Source organism: Protopterus annectens, chromosome 1.part2, assembly GCF_019279795.1.
Source record: "Protopterus annectens isolate FY-2018-M chromosome 1.part2, PAN1.0, whole genome shotgun sequence".
Lineage (NCBI taxonomy): Eukaryota > Metazoa > Chordata > Ceratodontiformes > Protopteridae > Protopterus > Protopterus annectens.
In genome coordinates, this window is record NC_056727.1 from 615,838,123 (window position 1) to 615,844,122 (window position 6,000).

A 6,000-nucleotide genomic window follows, 5' to 3' on the forward strand; every position below is an offset into this window, starting at 1 on the left:
TGAAACTAGTGTGTCATTATTTAGTGACTTAATTCCTAAATGATTTGCCAGAAAACCACAAATTTTATGAGGAACAAACCAAAAATAAGAAGCAAAAAATCTATTCATTCTTTGAAAATCTGGACAGTTGGGAGGTATAGTTCAGCTGGGGCTGTCTAAGTTTGCTGCCCTTCCCCCTCACAAAACCATGGTTGAATGGAGCCTCATTGCAGCCATTCCAATGATCCATTACATTGCTATTTCACTAAATTTACCATAAACACTAATGTGCATACTGATTTACTTCTATGATGATTTCAGCTTCATTTGAAAGTTTTATTTTGCATTTTACAGAACAAACACTAAGACATCTGATAAACAAATTGGCATTAAAACTTCTCTGCCCTTGAAACTCACATTCATTGAAACAACATTAAAACCCACATTCAAAGAAAATACATTTTACCCGTGGCAGATAAAAAATAATTCTGGGCTGTTTTCATATCATAGGCCCCTTGCATATGAAACATACATGTGCTCTTTGATACACCTTCCTATTGCTTGGAACATTTTTCCAGTAAACAATGAAACAAAACTGTCCAATTCAGAACATTTCCATCAAAAAAGTCTACTCAAACTTCTACAGTCCACTATTATCAGTAAATATGCACAATTCTACAATTCACCATTATCAGTAAATATGCACAATCTCTGAAGTAGTAAAAAAGTCATCTAAATAATTCCACGTTAAATAAATCTGTAATGAAGAGGTTGCTGCTAGCAATCACCTTTATATTTCATGGTTTCATCGAAAAATAAAGTGTCTGATGCCCCTGAGGCATAAATTGCCTAAATTACATTAAAAATAAGCTAGTAATATTGCAATAGGAAATGGATGGAAAACTGATAACAGGCTCATAGTTAGTATCTTAATTTTCAGTATGGCAGCATTCACCCCTTATGGGAGTAGAACCAACAACCTTCTGCATCAAAAGCAAGTACACAACCTGTTGTGCTATTAGCAATTTGAGCTGGCTTAGCATAATCAGCACTAAACTTCTCTTTCCTTGCAGCTCTCAGCTCCTTATAAAATCTACTCAATACTCAACTGCATCTCAACTTCGCAGCACAAGAAGTCTGGAAAAAGCCAAATTTATTGGGGTGGGTCAAAAGGGAAAAAAAACAGGGACACATTAAACATTGCTTGTATAATCTTGGAAAGCTGCTATGATAAAATGCTGTGTTACCACCATACATTTTACTGCCAAGGTCCCTGTGCAAAAGAGTCAGAACAAAATACCACTATGCCAAATCACCTGCTTTGTGAAAGAAAAATGCTGTGTTACCACCATACATTTTACTGCCAAGGTCCCTGTGCAAAACAGTCAAGAGCAACATACCACTATGCCAAATCAGCTGCTTTGCGAAAGAGAGGAAGACTGAAACTTAAATGGCTATCATTTAATGAATTCAGTTCTCACCATAGCTGTCAACCTCTTAGCACAAAACACCTGGACAAACCCAGTAATGAGGGAATACAGCCCTCAAACATATTCAGTGAATTCAGTTCTTGCCATAGCTGTCAACGTTAGCACAAAAAACCTGGACAAAGCCACTAACAGGGTATTACAGTCCCAAAAATAAGGACAAATTTCAAATAGCCATCTTATAAACTTAAAAAATTGCTATAATAAAAGGTTGTGCTACTATATATTTATTGCTAAAATAAAAAGTTGTTTTACTATGTATTTTCTGAGGAATATAAAGTCTGAAATTCAAATGCCTGTCAATTTTACTTCTGACGGAAAAAAACAATTTTCAGCAGAGGCCCAGGGAGAAATACTGTAGACACATGTCTTTGTAAAATGACAGAACACCAGAGCAAATCCACACAAACACAGGGATAAGATGCAGACTCCACACAAAAGGCACCCCAGCCAAGAATCAAACCAGAAAACCTAAAGCTGTGAGGCAACAATACTTCCAATGCACCATCAAATATGTAAGGAAGTAAACATTCAGAAACCTGAAGTCTGAAATTCAAATGCCTGTCAATTTTAACATTTGTTAATCAGGACAGTCTGACTTGGAACAAAAAAAACTATTCTCAGCAGAGGCCCAGGAAGAAATAACGCAGACATGTCTTTGTAACATGGGAGAACACAAAAGCAAACCCACACAAACACAGGGAGAAGATACAGCCCCCCCACAAAGAAGGCACCCCAGCCAAGAAGCAAACCTGAGAACCTGCAGCTGTAAGGCAACAATGCTACCACTGCACCATCAAATATCAAGCATTGCAGCATTTACAAACCACAGATATTATGAGGAACAGATCAGATCAAATATGAGGCAAAAATCTGCAATTTTTTTTACAAATGGTGGTGGGTAGGGAATTCAGGTCTTAAACACCTGCATACAAGGTACAGGGTTCATGCTTGTGGTATTCCCTACCACACCACCATGAGCCTAACCACCAGTATATTGCACCTAGGGCATTTTCACACACACACACACACACACACACACACACACACACACACACCTTGTACATCCAATTACCTGGTCCTGTAGTAAATCCCTGTCCGCAAAACCACCATTAAATCCCTGTCCCCCAATGAGACTGCAGCTGACAACCCATGCAAATCTGACCCTGCCCATCGTGCAATCTTCCCCTGCAGCAAACTCCAATGCAGACCCAAGATCCCCCCCCGACGAACTCCTGACTGCCGACCTTGCAGTCCGATTCCGACGAGTTTCCCCAGGAATTCCCAGGCAGTCTAAAACTGCATAGACTTGTGGGAGTGCTCCTGTCCACATTTCTCAATTGGGACTGCTGCTGAGACAGCATGCTCCATGCTGTCTCAGCAGCAGTCTGGACTAGTGCACATGCGCGAAGTTTCTTTTTCTTTTTTTTTTTTAGTTTGAAGTTGTGGGGGCTGCAGTCCGGCAGTCCAATAACACGGGCCGCCCCTGATTAGCTGGAATATATACTTACCATTGGATAATGCAAGACATAGAAAAGTTGGAAGATATTCAACAATCTGATTAATTAGGAAGTAGCATAGCTGAAATATTTACTTACCATCTGATGATGTAGGATACAGGCTTAGCTGGAATATATACTTACCATTAGATGATGTAAGACATAGAATAGCTGGAAGATAATCAAATCATCTGATTAAGTAGGAAGTAGCATAGCTGATATATTTACTTACCCTCTGATGATGTGGGATACAGCTTAGCTGGAATATATACTTACCATTGGATAATGCAAGACATAGAAGAGCCGGAAGATATTCAAACCATCTGATTAAGTAGGAAATAGCAGAGCTGAACTATTTACTTACCATCTGATGATGTAGGATACAGCTTAGTTAGAATATATACTTACCATTGAATGATGTAAGACATAGAATAGCAGGAAGATATTCAAACCATCTGATTAAGTAGGAAGTAGCATAGCTGAAATATTTACTTACCATCTAATGATGTAGGATACAACTTAGCTGGAATATATACTTACCATTAGATGATGTAAGGCATAGAATAGCTGGAAGATATTCAACCCATCTGATTAAGTAGGAAGTAGCAGAGCTGAAATATTTACTTACCATCTGATGATGTAGTATACAGATTAGCTGGAATATATACTTACCATTGGATGATGTAAGACATAGAATAGCATGAAGATATTCAAAACATCTGATTAAGTAGGAAATAGCATAGCTGAAATATATACTTACCATCAGATGATGTAGGATACAGCTCAGCTGGAATATATACTTACCATTGGATGATGTAAGACTTAGAATAGCTGGAAGATAGTCAAACCATCTGATTAAGTAGGAAGTACCATAGCTGAAATATTTACTTACCATCTGATGATGTAGGATGCAGCTTAGCTGGAATATATACTTACCAATGGATGATGTAAGACTTAGAATAGCTGGAAGATAGTCAAACCATCTGATTAAGTAGGAAGTACCATAGCTGAAATATTTACTTACCATCTGATGATGTAGCATACAGCTTAGCTGGAATATGTACTTACCATTGGATAATATAAGACATAACATAGCTGGAAGATATTCAAACCATCTGATTAAGTAGGAAATAGCATAGCTGAAATATTTACTTATCATCTGATGATGTAAGATACAGCTTAGCTGGAAAATATACTTACCACTGGATAATGGAAGACATAGAATAGCTGGAAGATATTCAAACAATCTGATTTAGTAGGAATTAGCATAGCTGAAATTTATACTTACCATCTGATGATGTATGATAGCACTTAGCTGGAATATATACTTACCATTGGATGATGTAAGACATAGAATCGATGGAAGATATTCAAGACATCTGATTAAGTAGGAAGTAGCATAACTGAAATATTTACTTACACTCTCATGATGTAGGATACAGCTTAGCTGGAATATATACTTACCATTTGATAATGTAAGACATAGAATAGCTGGAAGATATGCAACCATCTTATTAAGTAGGAAGTAGCATATCTGAAATATTTACTTATTATCTGATAATGTAGGATACAGCTTAGCTGGAATATATACTTACCATTGGATGACGTAAGACATAGAGAAGCTGGAAGATATTGAAACCATCTGATTAAGTAGGAAATAGCATAGCTGAAATGTTTACTTACAATCTGATGATGTAGGATACAGCTTAACTGGAATATATACTTTCCATTTGATAATTTAAGACATAGAATAGCAGGAAGATATTCAAACCATCCGATTAAATAGCAAATAGCATAGCTGAAATATTTACTTACCATCTGGTGATGTAGGAAGCATCTTAGCTGGAATATACACTTACCAATGGATGATGTAAGACAAAGAATAGCTGGAAGAAATTCAAACCTTCTCATTCAGTAGGAAGTAGTGTAGCTGAAATATTTACTTATCCTCTGATGATGTAGGATAAAGCTTAGCTGGAATATATACTTACCATTAGATGATGTAAGACATAGAATAGCTGGAAGATATTCAAACCATCTGATTAAGTAGGATGTAGCATAGCTGAAATATTTACTTATCATCTGATGATGTAGGATACAGCTTAGCTGGAATATATACCTACCATTGGATAATGCAAGACATAGAAAAGCTGGAAGATATTAAACAATCTGATTAAATAGGAAGTAGCATAGCTGAAATATTTACTTACCATCTGATGATGTAGGATAAAGCTTAGCTGGAATATATACCTACCATTGGATGATGTAAGACATAGAATAGCTGAAAGATATTCAAACCATCTGATTAAGAAGGAAGTACCATAACTGAAATATTTACTTACCCTCTGATGATGTAGGATACAGCTTAGCTGGAATATATACTTACATTTGGATGATGCAAGACATAGAATAGCTGGGAGATATTCAAATCATCTGATTAAGTAGGAAGTAGCATAGCTGAACTATTTACTTATCATCTGATGATGTAGGATACAGCTTAGCTGCAGTGGCAGCTGGTGACTTCAAATCAAAGGAGGACTGCAGGAGACAGCTGAATGGGTATGGTCAAGGGAAAGGGGTGTGGCCAGCTAGAAAGGGGAGGAGCTATGCTCAAAACCACAAAAACTAACTTTAATTAATTACGCTGCCCTGGGTGGCAAACCCTCATTATGAGAGTCCAATCAAGACAAAAATAAGTGTAGAAGAATAAAAATATTTAAATGCATTGGCTGCATGACAGTTTACTTAATATCTAGATGGAAACAAAAGGTTGTGAGGCATGAAAAAATAAATTACTTTTTAAATACTTTACTGGAATGCCAGTCAAAATCAAGTACAAGAAAAACCAGAAGCACTCAACTCAAACCACTTCTCCTTACACTGCAGTTCTAATTATAATTTATATTCAGCGTTATTAAAGTACCAAGTAACATGCTGAAAGTAGAAATCTCTGTGATGCCCCCACTTGTAAAAATGTTTCTTATCCAAAAGACCCCGCCCCGCCTGCAAACAAAAACAAGCTCAAGATACTTGAT